At 50.0% G+C, this 18,874-nt stretch overlaps 1 long non-coding RNA gene across 1 annotated transcript; it reads left to right on the top strand.

Annotated features, from left to right (window-relative positions):
- Nucleotides 1-9,885: 9,885 nt before the first annotated feature.
- Nucleotides 9,886-18,874, top strand: LOC139032994 (uncharacterized). Its single transcript, XR_011485616.1, has 4 exons — nt 9,886-10,385; nt 16,770-17,006; nt 17,535-17,747; nt 18,017-18,874. It is a non-coding gene; the product is annotated as an uncharacterized lncRNA (long non-coding RNA).

Here is an 18,874-nt window from a genome sequence, read left to right as displayed (position 1 = left end):
CTCCAGCTTCCGGCGCTCCGGCTCCGCCCCGACGGACGACCTAGCGGCCTGCGCATGCGTGTCGGGCTCGGCCGCTCGCAGGTCTGGGCTCCTGCGGTTGCGGGGAACGAGGTGTCGGTGCTGCGCTCGCCACCCGCCCCTCGCACCCCCGGAGACGAAGCGGCTACTCTGCAACGCGAAGAGTGGGAGTCAGCTGCGCTCGGGTTCAGCCGTCGCTGTCTACCCCCACCCCCAGGAGTCGGGACCCAGCGAGCGCACGGCCACTGGGTTGGATGAATAGGCCCACGAACGTGGATTCTCACTGGTGTCCCGGACGCCGGGTGCCTCGGACCCAGGTCCAGGCCTGCAGGCCCGGGGGTCCAGTGCCCGGACCAGAAGTCTAGCTCTGCAGGCCGGACATGCATTACTGCAGGCCCCCGTCCAGTAGTGCAGGCCAGAGGTCCCGCGCCCAGACGCACGTCCAGTGTCTGCACCAGAGTCTGATTCTGCAGACTCCTGTCCAGCGCTGTAGACCCGAGGCCCCGTGCCGTAGACCCCAGTCCAGGCCTGACGGAAGAATGCTAGGAGGTAGTATCAGAATGGGCTTCCCAGGTGGCGCTAGTGGTAAAAACCCGCCTGCCAGTGCAGGAGATGGAAGAGACGCGGGTTCGATCCCTGGGTCGGGAAGATCCCCTGGAGGAGGGCATGGTAACCCACTCCAGTATTCTTGCCTGGAGAATCCCACGGACAGAGGAGCCTGGTGGGCTACTGTCCATAGGGTCGCAAAGAGTCGGACACCACTGAACAACTTAGTACAATGTGAAAACAGGGACAAGGGTTCAGTCTTAAAGCCTTGTTGTGCCTTGAACGATGTGGGGGTTAGGTGCGCCAGCCCAAACTGTAGTCTAAAATTGTTGTATAGCTTACCGCCGGGCTGTCATATGTGTGAATCATCTCTGTCTTCGGTTCCTTTGTGTCCATGGTTCTGCATGGTGGTCTCAACCAACCGAGGACCCGGTAATGCTGTAGTATTTACTTTGAAAAAAAGCCCATGTTTAAGTGGACCTGTGTATTTCAAACCTGTTTTGTTTAAGAGTCAACTGTCTCAAGCAAAAGGAAGAAGGCAGCTGCTGCCTTCTTCCTTTTTCCTTGTGAGAGATGTGTAAGTTTGTGAGACTGAAATCCTACCTGTATAAGGAATAGCTAATCCAACCCACCTTTCCAGTTGTGCATAAACACTGCAAACCTCTGAACAGTGTGAGCACAGTTCTCCGCCTGCACTGCGTGGGTGGACACTCTCAATGAAACAGTGACTTTTTTTCTCATTTTCTACCGTGCTAAACTGGGGCTGCCTGTACAGTGTGAATTCCACAGAATCTTTGGTGTGTGCTCAGTCGTGCCCAACTCTTGAGTTGTGACCCCATGGACTGTCGCCCACCAGGCTCCTCTGTCCATGGGATTTCCCAGGCAAGAATACTGGAGTGGGTTGCCATTTCCTTCTCCAGGGGATCTTCCTGACGCAGGGATCAAACCCAAGTCTCCCGCATCTCCTGCACTGGCAGGCAGGTTCTTTACTGCTGAGCCACCAGGAAAGCCCTTGGTGCTCCTTCCAAGATCACCAAGTGATGCGTTTTGCCTTACAGTTTGATGCGATCATGATGAAAATGCCTGCCTACTGTTTTGCTTATTAAATCACCTACTTTGTTCCTTCCCTAAAATCTCACATTTAAAAGCTGAAGTCCCCAAAACTTTTATTGTCCATCCTTACTGTCTTCAGTAGAAGTTTATCTAATCTCAGTGAGATAGAAAACATAAGACCCCTAGAAAAACACGATGCCGTTGCTCTGATAAAGCAATCCAATGCTCTGCATCTTTTAGGTGGAAAATACTTATATTTGGCCTATTTATACTAAAGTGTGAGATCGTCCCCTTTTTTCCTTAACTTAAAAAGATCAGAAAATAGATGAACACATCTGCTGTAAAATGGTAAACCTCTATGCTTCTATTGAACAAAAAGAGTACATCTATCCTGCTTTTTAAATTTTTCCTTTTGAAGTATAGTAACTTGAGTTTTATGTATGCAAAATGATGAAATTAACTACCTCTACTAATGGGGAGAAAGCTTTCCAAGGATATGTAAGACTGAACCATGTGAAATTGCCAATGTCTGACTCTGTCTAACCTGAAAAGGGCAATTTCACATCTTTCAACCTGTACCTGGGTTTAAGAAATTTTACTTAGAATATAATACTGGAGATTTAAGAGTGTGGTCCGGACTTTCTCACCTCTCATGCCCTGTGAGTCAAACTTAGTTTCCTAAGAAATTACTGCATAACATGCACTGAAGGCATAACACATGGGACGCGATGACCGAGTCTAAACTCTGGAGTCGGGTGGCCTGGGCTGGAGTCCTGACGCTGCTGTTCTGTAGCTGTGATTTGGGGACAAACCAACCTCTTTCACTGTGTCATGTGAAAATCAAGGTGATCGTGGTTCCTATCTTGCACGTTTGTTATGAGGATGAAATAAAAATAATACATCACCTGACCCTCTTTATTCAGGGGTCCTATATTGCAAATTCACCCCCACTGGCCAAAGTTTATTTGTAACCCAAAGTTAATACTTGCATGCCTGTTCGCAGTCACTGGGGGCATGTGCAGACCCGTGAAAAGTTGGTCACCCAACATTCACGGTCGGGCTGGGGTGGAGTGAGACCGTGCTGTGCCTTCTCACTTCCTCTCATACTGCAAACAAGCGTCACTCTCATGGTCTGCTTACCGCCACATTTTTCACACGTTTGTGCCTGTTGGTGATCTCACTGTTTAAAATAGACCCCAAGCCTCGTGCTGAAGTGCTGTCTAATGTCTTTAGCACAAGAAAGCTTATGAAGGAAAAATGTGTGTTAGGGAAGCTTCATTCAGGCTGAGTTCTATGCTGATGGCTGTGAGTTCCACGTGAATGAATCAATAATGCGCGCTAAGATGTTTTTAAGCAGAAGCACATCAGGCAGGGTTGTAGGCTGATCATTTGAGGAAAGTGCTCTCAGGAGCTCGCAGGAACCTGACCTATGTCTCTCCTAGGAGCAGCGCCTCAATCTTAGTAAGCCAGTGTTTGCGGCAACTTTGTCAAACATAACATGCAGATAACAAGAACTGACTGTAGGTGTGGACACCAAGTGCTGAATCCATGTTGACTTTCAGGATTATAATCATTACTGTTGTTTGATCATGTGTAATTCCTGCTCGGGTTCCCTGTCTCCCTTCCCATCTGTGGAAGGAAAATCTCAACGGAGTCGGTATTGCTCAGCGACCTCTGTGAAATGGAGCGGGAGGCCACAGAGGAAGATGACATGCTCGCCTCTGCCTGGAGGGGGGCCTGATCTCTTGACCTGATGAAGTCATCCAGAATACCTGCTGGAAAGGCAGATGTCAGACCTATAGGCAGATGTGCCTGCAGGCGGCTGGGCTCGGTCGTGTCCGAGTCCCTGTAACCCCACAGACTGGAACCTGCCCGGGCTCCTCTGTCCATGGAACTCTCCAGGCAGGAATATTGGAGTGGGTTGCCAGTTCCTCCTCCAGGGGATCGTCCCAACTCAGGGATCAAACCTGCGTCTCCTGTGGCTCCTGCATTGGCAGGCAGGTTCTTTACCACTGCGCCCCCTGGGAAGCCCCAAAATACTGGGACATTTACCCTAAAATGACCTGGGGCCATCTATCTGCTTATTGGACGCCAGCCCTAAAACATGATTTTAGGACAAATGTTTGCGCTAAAGGACAAAGGAGTCCTGAAGGGCAGACCGTTTCTGACTCGACGTCCGTCAGTCACAGTTCTATCCAGGCAGCTTCTCGTATCTTCCTGCCTCGTTTTCTTCTTTCTTTTCCTTTTTTCCCTGGCTTTGTGTCTTTAGAAGCCCCTGATCCTTTCTCCTTTGGGGTTACCCTGAATCCGTGTCTCCAAAATGCCCTTCTTAAGGCCCCAAATAAACTCTCCCTGTTTGCAGACTCCCGTGTGACATGTTTTGGCGGACACAGCCTGGTGAACAGTCTGTAAGGAAACCAACCTCTCGCCCATAATCCTAGAACAAAAGCCAGGAGCTGCCTACTTCCTTCCTCGTCCTGCCTCTCAGACACAGAGCTAGCTCTCCAGAGCCAGTGGCCTTTTCACACACAAGGCAGCAGGACAAGAAAGTTCCAAGAGGGGAGACGCGAGGCTTGAGAACGTCTTTTCTGGGCCCTGAGATAAGAGTCTCCACATTTCTCTCGTCCTGCCGGGGGGCCGGTGGAGGGGTCTCCACACCTGCCGTCCACCCCTCCTCCCTCCGCTGCCCTCCCTCTGTCCCTTCAGCTGACCACAGGGGAGCGGGGGTGTCAAAGGCAAACACAGGTCCCAGGGGCAGAGCCCCCAGTCAGGGAGGAGGAGGTCCCCACCGGGGAACACGTGGTCCCTTCTGCAGACAGGCCTGGGCCCAGAGCAGCCCTCGGAGGCCTCTCCACCCCACCTTAGGACCCCTGCCCCCAAGAAGCCCATGCACAAACCACCACCCCTCCACCAGCCGACGGTAGTGACAGGGGCTGGCTTCCCAGAGGGGCCTGGGGAGAGGCAATGCCTGACACAGGTGTGCAAGAACCCAACCCCACGACAGCAATTTAAGCATCTTGAAACAAAGATAATATAAAGCATCTCAAATTTCCTATTCTCATTTCTCGGGTTTCATACAGTACTTGGCAGAAAGTTGTATCAGACACTCTCCAGTGACAATTCAGCTAGGAAATTACACTCAAATCTGAGTCCCTCTGCAGCTAGAAGTAGCTTAGAAAGAGTGCAGAACTCAGGATAGAGCTGATAACAGTTCATCACTGGCCATTTACTCTGTCATATTACCTCGTCTTAATTGCTTCTCAGGACATGACAGAAAACCTTGGGACTAAATGTAACACCGAGCTTTTCCTCCATGAGGGCTGATGAATGAACAAAGCCAGTTTCCCATGAAGGCTGTGAGGCTGCTCCCAGGCAGAGGGTCAAGACAGTCTGCCAAGGTGTGGGTGGAGGAAAAGGGACCAGGGCCGCTTGCCTCAAAAGATGGGCTTCCCAGGTGGCGCTCGTGGCAAAAAACCTGCCTGCCAGCGCAGGAGCCTCTCTTAGATGAGAGTGCGATCCCTGGGTTGGGAAGATCCCCTGGAGGAGGGCATGGCAACCCACCGCAGTGTTCTGGCCTGGAGAATCCCGTGGACAGAGGAGCCTGGCGAGCTACGGTCCATAGGGTTGCAAAGACTTGGACACGACTGAGCGACTAACACTTCCACAGTGTATACTACACCGACTTAGCACACACGCAGGCATGCACGCCTAGAAGGACGTGGGTGAAATGGGCAGAGAAGAGGGAAACCTTTAGGAAAACAGCCTTAGCTCTAATGCTGCTCCCTGTGGCCCCGGAGAGAGCCCGATTACGTTTGTGCCATCCCCGACGACACCCCTGCAAACAGCTGCTCCGAGGGTCCCACTGCAACAGGAGCCTGGCGCCATCGCCATGCGGCCTCCTGGGTCAGCAGGGACCCTGAGATAATCGCCAGACAGCCCACGCCGGGGCAGGCAGATGTGGGGACCAGTGAACAACACGTGGCAACACCACCATCCCGGGAGACACATGGAGCAGAAGTGGCTGATGTCAGCTCCGGCTGATCCACCCAGACTGGTCCTGCTCCGGCCGTCATCCACACGTGGTGTGGAGGTCATTTTAAGTCTGTTCATCTCACACCTCTGCTGAAGAACCTCCAACAACTCCCCTTCGTCCTCAGAGTGAAGGATTTATCGAGGTAACAAAAGACCAGATAAACCGGGTAACTCGCAGAGCTGGTCATGACTCAGCCCAGCTCTTCTCTGCGGCCTTACACATCACCACAACTGCTTTTCCATGTGCACGCGCGCACACAAACACACACACACACACACACAATAGACCCACGCAGACCCACAGCTTAGCCAGGTCTCCCTGCTCAGTCTGCAGAAGCCACAGTCCCGCCAACAGGCCTTTCTACCCTGTTCTCATTGCCTGAAATCTTGCTCCCCGTGTGCCCCACCCGCCCTGAGCTCCTCCAGGCTTCCCTTCTGGGCCAGCTCCCGCTGGATCTCCTCGGTCTCCTCCTCTGGGCAGCCCTCCTGGACCTCCTACAACATGACCAGCGTCCCCTGCCCGGAGCTTTCATGTTGCTGTCTCCATCCCTAAGCAGGGTCCCCAGTCTCTCCCTGGCTTTGCCTGGCTGAGGGCAGCCTCATGTCCAGACCCTGCCCTGTGATAGACGCTCAAAGGATATTTTCAGAATGAATGAATGAGTAACAATTACCGTTCAGTCGCTAAATTGTGTCTGACTCTTTGCAACCCCGTGGACTGCAGCACACCAGGCTTCCCTGTCCTTCACTATCTCCTAGAGTTTGCTCAAGCTCATGTGCATTGAGTCAGTGATGCCATCCAACCATCTCATCCTCTGTCGTCCCCTTCTCCTCCTGCCTTCAATCTTTCCCAGCACCAGGGTCTTTTTCAATGAGTCAGTTCTTCGCATCAGGTGGCCAAAGTATTGGAGCTTCAGCTTCAGCATGAGTCCTTCCGATGAACACCCAGGACTGATCTCCTTTAGGATGGACTGGTTGGATCTTCTTGCTGTCCAGGGGACTCTCATGAGTAATATAACTAGAGCATATTTGAAGAGTCTGAGACATAAGGTGCCTCCATCTGGCACCTAAAGTCAGCTGTGGGGAGAAAGCTGGTCATGTTGTCAGTATATGAACGGTGCAGAGCCCATCCTGTGTGAAGCTCCCCCCTCGGAGGGCCGGTGAGGTCTAGAAAGGTGAGCTGGGTGTTCAGACGGCTGACGCGAGCCAGGCATTTCTTCCCCCCGGGTGCCCACCGGCCCTCCATCCCCGACTCAGGAGAAGGTCTGGAACCTGTGCGCCAGCTAAGCGGAGCCCAGCGGTGCCCAGCGTGCCCTGACCCGGGTCCCTGCCGCGGCGCTGGGCCACGCGAGCCCCCCGAGGGAGAAGTGTAGGGCAGTGTTCCCAGGGGTCTCTCTGTTGGAAACTGTCCCGCTTCTCCGTTTTACTCTAGTGTGGTTTTCCAAAGAAGGACACAAAGGTGATTCTTTTTCTGATTATCTTTTGGGCTTTAGGCCTTCCAGGAGAGGTTTTACACCTTGAACTGCTTGAGGAGCGAAAATGCCATCCCTGAATCCTGCCTCCCGAGAGCAGAGAGGGCCTGGCCAGTGAGGACAGGACTCTGCTCTTTCTCCATCCTTCTGTCGACAGGTGGTGTCGTCAGCATCCGGGGTTTCCGGTCACCCTCTTCGTGTCCGTCTTGAGACCGGCAGGAAACCCCTTTGCTGGCCTCTGAAAGCAAGTGGACCTCTCACGGCTTCAAATTAATGAACCAGCTATAAACGAGCTTTGGATGTTGCTACCTTAAAAGCAAAAGGAGGTAGAAACCAACACAACCGCGTGAAGCAATATCTTCCCACTGAAATTTTTTTTTAAAGCAGAAGGAAATTCAGCATTTTGATAATCTGTTTCTCCTACTCTGTTTGCTATATCCCTGTTAACTGATGGAAGCACGACTGCAGGATGACACAAATGGCTAAAATATGTTCCCATGGCAACCAGGATGCAACCCGCAGAAAACGAGAGTGTATTAGTGCATTAACTTATGGTCCAATTAAAAATAACATAATCTTCCCTTTAAGGGATTAGCAGGTAAAAGTGCATTTATTATTATTTTTTTTAAAGTGCATTTATTTTCTACTTGGTACTTTGCTCAGAAAAGAAAAAGATACTATCTCACCCATGAAGAATTTTTGAAATGATATTTAATCAGAAATGAACAAAAACAAAACAGTGCACGGTGAATTTTAACTTTGGATGTTAGAGGCCCCTGAAGGCAGCACCTGGGAGCTTGTCGGGGACAGAGTCTCAGGCCCTGGAGTGAAAGCTTCCGGGTAGCGGGCCCCTGGAAGGACAGATACACGCAGTGAGCGTGCAGTACTGACCCCCACTGGGCAGACAGCGAGAGCCCAGGGGAGCTCTATTCGGAGGGCTGCTTTGGAGGGATACCTGCACAAAAACACGGATTTGCTGCCAAATTCCAGAGGCTTCAGTTCCTGGGTCTATATTGATTCCATTTTTCATTCTCCATCTCAACTCTCTCTTGCAGAGCCCGAGCCTCGTGCCCTCGTGGTGGGTATTCCTGCCTCTCCGCTCCGGCTCTGACTCTCAACCTGCTGACCAGAGAGACGCAGGAGACGGCCCCTCGGCTTCCGCACCCGCGTGGGGCTCCCTGACACACGCCAGGTCTTTACCACCTGCCCCAACTGAGTTGCCATGGAGACGGAGCAGAAGCTGTCTGCACAGGACCAGCCCGGGGGGGCGGTGATAGAAGCCGACGTGCACTCAGACCATGAATAGAGTCCCGGCAGGGGCTTCAGGCCCATCCTGGGGGCCGGGCAGCGTGTGGAGGGGAAAGGTCCAGGCCTCCTCTTCTGCATCCACCTGTCATCAGGTGGGGGCTGGCCCTGGGCACAGGTGTGACCCGGTGCGAGGTGGCCGTTCCCGCAGAGGGACCCGGTCAACACCAGTGTGGCTTAACTGAGGTTATGCAGAAAGGGGCAGTCAGCCTGGGGACCGTGGAAAGGTGGGCACCTCTGTGGAGCCACCTGCAAGATGAGTGTCGGGACCAAGCCCAGGCTGGCCTTGGCCACGGCCAGCTGTAGGCAGGGTGTGCGGTGCAGCTGCTGTGTCCAGAAGGGTTTCTTGACCACAGTGGGGTCAAAGAGTGATAAGTTAGACCCACACCCCCCGGTTTGACTGGCTTGGCTGAAGCAGAGGAAGTCAGCTTGCAGACAGGTCAGGGCACTGCTTATACCAACATTGGGCCTGTGTATGAACCCTGGAGTTTCAAATGAGCTGTTCACTTTGTGTTTGCCTCTGCCTCCTTTATCTTTGCTGAAAACCGGGACTCATAACAGTGCCCACACGATGGGGATGTTGGAAGGATTAAATGAGATTATGCAAGTAGAGATCTAGGTCTGTGCCTGCTATGTGTTGAGTGCTTATTCCATGACTGATGGATGTTAGCATCATTTATTTAGATAAAACAATGGTTGTTTCTCAGCCTGTTCTGTTAGTTGCTGTGAACTTGTTCAGGTTTTCTGCTGTTTATTTTAAATTCTTCATGTTTCTACATAGGAATGATGTTATTTTATGCACTTCTGGTTGGTTGCAGCTTTTGGAATTTCTATTCCCTGGATAAGAAAATGAATTTCAAATTTGTGTTCAGATGGGGCTTCCTAGGTGGCGCTAATGGTAAAGGACCCCCTGACCAATGCAGGAGATTGAAGAGATATAGGTTTGATCCCCTGGGTCAAGAAGATCCCCTGGAGGAGGGCATGGCAACCCACTGCAGTCTTCTTGCCTGGGACATTCAATGGGCAGAGGAGCCTGGCAGGCTAGGGTCGCACAGAGTCAGACATGACTGAAGTGACTTAACACACACACAATCAAAGGGTAAAAGGAAAGAACTGTTTTGTGCTGCTACAAAGGATATTAACCTCCAAGACGCATGAGCTGGGGTCTCTCTTGACCACCAGCACTCTTTCTTGGTACTCCACTACCCAGGCGGACTGAGCTGCAAGCTGTGTTTACTCCAGAATAATGCGCACTTGAACTTCAGAAAGCAGATTGGACATCCATCGTGAGCCTCATCTGTGTTTGTCCTCGTATCCTCAGAACCCTGAATGCATCCCAATTACGACTTCAGCTTTCGAATCTCGTGAGGCCACGAGATGGCGTAATTTTGCCACAAAAGAGCCTCAAGTCTGGGGTGAGCCTCGGAGGGCCAAGCCGCTCTGCTTCTGGGAGAGTCAAGTGTGTGCGAAGTCCAGGCTCTCCCTTGGGGACAGAGTCCTTCTAGCCCAGCCTGGTGGCTGTGCCGCTGGGGGATCACGACTTAAAGCAGGAGGAGCACCGTCCACCCTGCAGACAGGCCGCTGGCCTAGGGGAGCTCAGTGATTTGCGTGTTTCATTGAAAACCCCAAATATTGAACTGGCTGCTCCTTCCTTCCCTCCATCCACCCCCTCCAACCTCTTTATTCAGGAGCCTCCGCTTTACTTCTTTTGGCCTTGACCTTGCAGTTCTGCCTGGGGACCAGCCCACAGATGCCAGTGTAGACGGGAGAAAGCGCAGAGGGTCCTCCTGGGAAGGCAGGCGTGTGCCACGGGCTTTCTGGAAGGACTTGTCTGGTTGTGTTGTGTCCACGGAATGAAGTTTCTGCTCTCTGACTGTTGTGTCATCTGAGTTCCGGTTAGGAAGACTCTAGCGGATGTAGATGCCTATACATCCTGCCTGTGGGAACGTGAGCTGAGATCAGGTAAGACAGATGTGTTATCTGCTGTGACTACCGGCATGTAACACGTCAGAACTTGTCACCTTAAACTTATGGCTGCCGGGGGTGGGGAGGAGGGGAAACGGATGGATAGTTTGGGATCGACATGTGCACACGGTTGGGGTCTCTCTTGGCAGCCGGCACTCTTTCTTGGCACTCCAAGAAAGTGTTGGTCACTCAGTTGTGTCTGACTGTTTTCAGCCCCATGAACTGTAGCCCACCAGGCTCCTCCATCCATGGGAATCTCCAGGCAAGAATACTGGAGTGGGTTGCCATTCCCTTCTCCAGGGGATCTTCCCAACCCAGGGACGGAACCCAGGTCTCCCACATTGCAGGCAAAGATTCTTTCCCATCTGAGCCACCAGACTTTTAAAATGGATAACCAACAAGAGCCTGCCGCACAGCTCGGGGAACTCTGCCCACTGTTATCTGGCCGCCTGGGCTGGAGGAGGTCGGGGGGGAATGGATACATGTATATGTGTGGCTGAGTTTCCGTGCTCTCCACCTGAAACTACCGTAACACTGTCAGCCGGCTATGCCCCAATATAAATCAAAAGCTAAAGAAAAAAAAAAAGAACTTGTCATCTTAGGTGAGCGCTCCACAATTACTGGGAATGAAAACTGACCAAGTTGCTTGGTGCTTGGGTGGGGGGTTCTGGTCCTGAAGACCTGGGTTCAAACCCCAAGCCCCTTGGCTCTATGATCGATCTCAGACAAGCTAGTTAACCCCTCTGTGTCTAGTCTCTCTCCAAGGAAGAGGGAGCACAGTGGTATGTAGGAGCATCTTCAGTGCTTCTTGCTTCACTTGCAATAATGTCCCAATCTTTATAGTAGCTCATCTTTCTCCTTCAGGATGTCTTCTTTCAAAATAACTAAAATGTTGCAGACACAGATTTTGCTCATACCCATCACCTAATTTCTCCCACTCTTAACATTTTACATCACCAGACCACGCTGATCAAAACCAGGAAACTCATGTGGATGCAGTTGAGTTGCTAAAAGCTGGAGGTTTTTTTCATGTGGCTCCATCTGTCTCACTAACATGCCCCTTTGAGTCGGGACCCAGTCCCGCTGTGACCAGCAGCCCCAGCCCCGGGGGGTGGGGTGCAGGAGTGCCTGCAGTCTCCCTGCATCTTTCACAACCTGAGCACGTGGGAGAGCTCTGGCAAGCGATTCCGTGGAATGTCTTTTGCTTTGGGATAATCTGATATTTCCTCACAGTTGCATTGAGCTGATGTGTTTGGGGCAAGAATCCAGCAGAATCGCTGCATCCTAGTGAGAATGACAGGGTGTCGAGAGTCTTCCTCTGTAACCAGTGGTTTCAAATCTGGTGGATTCCACCAATGGAGGTTGAATGAAAATATTTTAAAAAAAAATTTTTTTTCTGGAAAGTTGCAAAAAGCAAACCTTGAGTTTCTAGTGCCAACGCAATTTACATAGTGTTTACATCATACTACAACTATTTACATAACATTGACAATTTATTAGGGGGAGTGTTGGAACCCATTAGAACCGATCAGAGCAATTGTTCTGTTAATGTCGACGATCCGGGTGGTGTCAGTGGTGTTTCCTCACTGCAGAGCCACTGTTTTCCTTCATCACTGAGACACACCTAGGGCTTCCCTGGGGGCTTAGACAGTAAAGAATCTGCCTGCCATGCGGGAGACCCGGGTTCTATCCCTCGGTCGGGAAGATCCTCTGGATTCCGTGGGTCAGGAAGGTCCCCAGCAGAAGGGAAGGTCAACCCACTCCGTATTCTGGCCTGGAGAATTCCGTGGACAGAGGAGCATGGGGTCACAAAGAGTCTGACACGACTGAGTGACTAAGACACGCACACACATAGAGGAGACGTACTGAGACTCGACTGTGATTTCTCATCATGCTGACACCTGCCATGTTTAGCAACAGTAGGTGGTTCTGGCTTACAGACATAAGTACTGTGGTGTCAGCCTAAGGGAAATTTTCTATTTCCATCAATTGTGTAATTCTGTTATAAGGAAGAACTCTCCCTTCTCCACTGTATGCATGCATGTGTGTGTATTCAATCATTCATTCATTCCTCATTGGTACGACTATGGACTTACGGGTATTGATTTTACGCTATGGATTAGTAATTACTGTCATTGTTTATTTTGTTGCTCAGATTGTCCTATATTTGGCCTCTGGGGCTCCTGTGTTCTGTTCACATGCTCTCATCATTTTTTGAGCACCTTCTTAACTTCTGACACCATAGCATGTTCCAGGCTCATGGTGTGTTTTCCCAACCCCATGCTGAGTCAACCATTTCCCAAGGAGTCCTGCTTCTTTACTGGAGACTCAGAAACAAGCATCTGGCCTCCGGGTGTGCCCCCTGTCGGGGGTGTCCTTGCCTCTAGGCCCCCCAAACAGGCAGAGCTGGGGCGATAAGTGGACCCCGTGAGTTTGTTCCCTCAGCTCCATCATTCCCTCCTCCTCTTTGCCTGAATCATACCGTCTTTTCCTGACGGTGAGAAACCTGGTTTTCATCCCCCCGGTGTGTTTACATAGTTGCTCAATCCTAGATTAACCGCACTGCGCTTCAGAGTGTCTTGCCCTTACCCTGCGGGAAACACAGCTCCTAACGACAGTCAAGTATCTGAGTGTGGATCGCTCTGTCTCAAGCTGCGCCATGTGGTCAATAAACTGTTTTCCAAATGTAACAGGTTAGTGATCGGTTCATTTGGAACCGGTCCCAGCCGGGTGCCCCACATCCTGGCTGATTCTAAGTGCTTATCTGGGGGAGTCGGTCCAGATACAGTGGTGTCTTGCTCCCCTCCCCCTCACTCCCCCCACCCCTTCCCACCCTTCCCACATTGGTGACTAATCTGTCTGGTTTATGCGTCTGCATTTCTCTTGCACAAAGAGCAGATGTGTTCTTTCCCCCATTTCCCTTCTCCCTTACAGGAGGACAGGATACTAAATACTCTGGTGTTTTGCATTTTTCACTTAGCAGTATATCCTGGAATATCCACATCAGTTCTTAGAGGTCCTTCTCATTTTTTTTAACAGCTGAATAATGCTGCTTTGTGTTCATCAGTTTTCTCATGACTACTTCTGTTCTTCCTACATTTTTCAACAACAAATAATGCTACAATGAATAACAATGTATATACATATACATATATTCACACACATACTCACATACACATACATACATGTACTTACACATACATACATGTACACATACATACACATTTTGATTATACGTACACATATACATCTGGTGGCTCAGTGATAAAGAATGTGCCTGCCAATGCAGAAGACTTAAGAGATACAGGTTTGATCCCTGGGTAGGGAAGATCCCTTGAAGAAGGAAATGGCAACTCACTCCAGTATTCTTGCCTGGAGCATCCCACGGACAGAGGAGCCTGGTGGGCTGCAGTCCATGGGGTCGCAAAGAGTCGGACACGACTGAGCAAGTGAGCACCCAGCCACACATACACATAAACACGTGCATACAGATGTATATCTGGAGTTATGAGTTAGCTACTACTGTACAGCAAGTCACTTCCAAATGTAGTATCTTAAAACAGAAGATGTTTATCACTTTACAGAATCTGGGGATCAGGAATCCACACACAACTCAGCCAGGTCACCTGGCTCGGGGTCGAGGTAGCAGCAGGCAGTGGTCTCACCTGAAGGAGGGCCCGCGTGCAGGCTCGCCAGGCGGCTGTGTGCGGGATGCTAGCCCTCTGCCGTGCTGGGCTGAGAGCCTCAGGTTCCTGCCTGGCTGGAGGCTGCCCTGAGTTCCTGGGTTGTCTGCAGTGGCTCAGGGCTTCGAGTATGTCTTCCATCCATGTGAGAGAGCAAGACAGAGCAAGACCTAAGTCACAGTCTTTTTGCAAGCTAATCTCAGATGTTACCTTCTATCCCTTTCATCACATTCTGTTAATTAGAGGTGCGTCACCCCTGGTAACTCAGATGGTAAAGAATCTGCCTGCAGTGTGGGAGACCCGGGTTTGTTCCCTGGGTGGGGAAGATCCCCTGGAGGAGGGGATGGCAACCCACTCCAGTATTCCTGCCTGGAGAATCCCATGGCCAGAGGAGCCTGGCGGGCTGCAGTCCAGGGGGTCGCCAAGAGTCGGACACGACTGAGCGACTGACACTTTCAGCAGGTCCAGGTAACGCTCAAGGGAGAAAGGAGCATGGAGCACAAGTTCCAGGACATAGGACGCCTGGGGACCGTCCAGAGCCTGCCTGTCACAGAATGGATCTTCAGGGCACGTTCTCAGAAGAGAATTCCTGGGTCAGCGTGTGAGTGTGTGTGTGTGTGTGTGTGTGTGTGTGTGTGTGCGCGCGCGCACCCACGTGCGCGCATGCGCGCCAGCAAATGCATCACACAGATTTGCGTCCCCGCCAGTCACGTGTAAGATTGTGTTTGCCCACAGCTTGGACAGAGGGGTGTACCACCGGATGTTCCTATTTTTACCAACCTGACCGGTGAAAAAAACAGTATTTCAATGAAAAGCATGCTCACAATCATTCATAATGAAATCAAAATAAAACAACATTGAAATTCTGGTGTTGTCCTGCATACTTTCACATCATATGTAAAGAGAGAGTTTTTACTTCTTCTTTGCCAATTCTTATACCTGCAAGTGAATACTTTTTATCTAATTGCATTGCTGAGCATATACTGTGTTGAATAGTTGAGAAAATACAGGGCATACCTTACTTTGACCTTCCTGGCGGCTCAGATGGTAAAAGAGTCCCCTGCAGTGCTAGAGACCCGGGCTTGAGCCCTGAGTTGGAAACATCCCCTAGAGGAGGGCATGGCTACCCACTCCAGTACTCTTGCCTGGAGAATCCCATGGACAGAGGGGCCTGGCGGGCTATAGTCCATGGGGTCGAAAAAAGTCAGATACTACTGAGCAACTAACATACTTTTACCTTGTTCTTTATGTTAGTAAAAATGCCTCTAATGTTTCTTCATTAAATAAGATGCTGGCTTTAGGAACAAAGAATATCTATGTTATTATTATTATTATATTAAGAAAGTATCTTTCAAATCTAGTAAGTAATTTTTATCAGGAAAGGTTCTGGATTTTTGCCCAAGACTTTTACCGCTTCTGTGGAGATAATTATAAGATGTCTTCCTGGATCTGTAAAAATGTGTATAATATTAATGGATTTTCAGATACTGAATCAACTTTGCTTTCCTGGAATAACTCACACTTGGCCATGCCAAATTATTTTCTTAATGTGGTATTGACTTCTACTTGCTAACATTTTGTTTGTATTTTTGTCATCCTTTATACTCAATCTTTCAGTATCTTTCTGCTTTAATCATGCCTCTTCTAGACATCATATTATTGCATATATTTTTCTATATACAATGTGTCTTTATCTTTTATATTTGGTAAGTTTTATCTATTTCTAATTATTGTAGTGACCATATGTTAGGATTTTGCTTTGTGATCTTACGCTTTTATTGAACTTTTTGTTGTTGTTGTTCTTTTTATTCTCTTTTCCTACTTTCTCTTGGTCATTTTGAGTTTTCTGCCAGTTTAAAAGGTTAAATATTATATTTTTGTTCTTACTGCGGCTAACCTCAATTTAAAACCTATAATTATGCATATTTACCAGTCGCAGTAAACTTGGCAATATCTCATTGTATCTGACAATTCAGGACATTTTGCTGGTGGTTTTGGTCTCCGTCTCCCTTCGCCTCCATAGAGCTGATATTTCAGGCTGCTGTGGACGCAGGCCGCCCCCACTTGGTTCTGACAGTAGACTTTCCCTCGGCGTTTCATCACCCTTAACCCCGTGCCTCTTACAGCAGCCACCCCGGGTTTGTCTCTTTTCATATCTGATCCTTCCTCCAAGAGCCTTTCGCAGTGGATGACCACGTTTTTGAGGCTTGTATGAGTGAGAATGTTTATATTCTCACATCTGAGTGACAATTCAGATTTTAAAAAGCTAACATTCAAAGTCTTTTTCTTTTCCTACTTTAAAACCATTAAGGGACTTGTTGGGGGCACAGTGGACAAGCATCCACCTGCCAATGAAGGGACATGGGTTTGCTCCCTGGTCCGGGAAAATTCCTCATGCCGTGGGGCAGCCAAGTCCATGTGCCGCAGCTGCTGAGCCTGCGTTCTAGAGCCCGAGGCCAACTACTGAAGCGCATGCACCTCAGAGCCCATGCTCCCAAACCAGAGGAGCCCCTGCAGGGACGGGGCCACACATCGTGACTAGAGTCGCCTCCATTTCTCTCTGCAGCTAGAGAAAACCCGAGCACAGCAGTGAAGACCCAGCACAGCCGAAAATAAATACAATTATTAAAAAAAACAACGCATTACACCAGTATCCTCTTGTACTGTTTTCCTACCAAGCTGTCCTACTCTTTTGCAGGTAGAGTGAAGATAAAATTCAACCACAAAACTTCTGCGAGTGAAGGGGCCCTTCTAGTAATGAAACTTGGGCTGCAGATGTAAACTAGGAGGGCCTCGTGTAAAGGAGACACTCTTCTCCAGGGGATCTTCCCAACCCGGGGATGGAACCCGGGTCTCTCGCATTGCAGGCGGATTCTTTACCAGCTCAGCCACCAGGGAAGCCCCAAATGGAGACACACGCTCTACTTACTGGCAGGTTATTTAATCACCCTGCTTACAGATGCTTAATTCTCTCTCTCTGGAAGCTTTTAGAATTTTCTCCTTGCAGTTGATGTTCTCGGGTTTTGTTTCAGCACTTCTTGTGTGGATCTGCTGTTGTTCCCCCTTCTGTGAATTCGTTCCGTGTGGCCCCCCTCCTCCATCCCTCCCTGCCCCCCACCCTCCTCCTCTCTTTCCCTGCCTCCCCCCCCCCCCCCCAGTCTGTGTCCCAGTGACTCCTGCTGTAACCTCTCTCCCGGGCTCTTTATTAAAGTCAAACGTAGAGCTACTCATCCAGCCGTTTCGGTCCAAGTGAAATGAATTTATTATTGAAAATTTTTAAAAATGTGTTTTGTTTTATTCCCCTGTCTCCAGCACATTTTAATTTTCAAGTGCTTTTGCAGCTGTAGGCACTCTGGGCCTGGGGAGTCAGGAGCCCCACCCCTCGGCCTTCCTAAAAGGTATTTACCTTCATGATCCGAAAAGGTATTTCCAGATGCCTGTGGCGCTACTTCTGTCTCTCCAGGAATTGTGGACGTGAAGTCACAGACTCCACTTTCCTTGTCTCAGGATGGCTAGAGCCCCTGACCACAAACAGCAGAATTTCCTCAGACCAGTCTAAACAGAAAAGGGATTTAGTAAATGATACAAGATCCATCAGAGAATCTTGCAGAATGGAGGGTGTTTTAAGACTGTGTTTCCAGGACCAACACCTGGGCAGTGTGATGGGCGTGGACAGGTGAGAAACTGGTTCCCCTGATCAGCGGCGGGGCCTCTGCTACCAGAACCGGCCCGTCTTCTCAGCGATGAAGCTGCCCGCACAGTGGACGTTCTGTGGGGACCCTGCTTCTGGGGCACGCACATGGGAGGCCTGGTGGGGGGGGCAGCGGGAGCCCCAACCTCACCCCCTGCCTGCCTGCTGCCCGGGAGGCCTATGAGGAAACAGGAAGTTTGGAACTTCCTAAAATCCACTAAGGCTGCTTGAATTGTTATCGGCTCTGGTTACAGGAGACATTCTCCAGGACCCCCCAGGAGCCTAGAAGCCAATGGAGGAGGAAGACCAGCGAACTTCCCAGAACTGTCCCCAGGAGGACGGGAATGGACCCCAGAAGTTACCTCCAACCTAACGTGGATGTAACCGGGAACATGTTCACCAACCAGGAACATGTTCACATTTCTGCGCACACTTGCCTAATTCTCCCGTCTGCAGGAGAAGGAAGCCTTTTAAATTAATTTTGCAGAGTTGTCTCTCACATGTTCAAGAAGTCTTCAGATTATTTTAAACACGCTGTAAACCTACCAGTTCCCTGGAGACGTGGCCTCATTGATCAGGGGAGCTTTCAGAGCATCGGTTTATGAAAAGCAACTGCTAAGATTCACTGCCCACTCAGGAATCTTAGGTGCCCAAATTGTGTTGAAAGACTTACTCTTTGCTCTAAGTAGCAACTTCTGAAAACTGTAATAAACAACTATGAGTCATGTAATTCTTAATTAGAAAGGCTTTCAGAAGAAAGGGGAATGCGGTTGTGTTTAAGTGAAGCAAAACTGGAAAGACTGGATCCACGCACTGTAGACTGTTGTTATCATCTACACCGTCGTGTTGTATCTCCAGCACTGGTTTCCAAACACCTAGGACAGACATTGGCAGGCCCAGGGCTGGTGTTGGGAGCCTGATTTAACAGCTTCACCCCGTGCTCTGCTCTCGGTCTTGGCCAGGAGCAAAGACACTGCGATGAAATTCAGTGAAACTCACTGCAACACGCGTTGGCCTTCCATCCGTCTCATTCTGACCTTTACCCTGATTCTTGACAAAAACTGTGCCAAGAGTGGTTTACAGTTACAAATTAAACAAATGTGGTCAGAGAA

This window comes from Odocoileus virginianus, chromosome 34 (genome assembly GCF_023699985.2).
Source record: "Odocoileus virginianus isolate 20LAN1187 ecotype Illinois chromosome 34, Ovbor_1.2, whole genome shotgun sequence".
NCBI lineage: Eukaryota > Metazoa > Chordata > Mammalia > Artiodactyla > Cervidae > Odocoileus > Odocoileus virginianus.
This window is presented reverse-complemented; position numbering and strand designations above follow the sequence as displayed.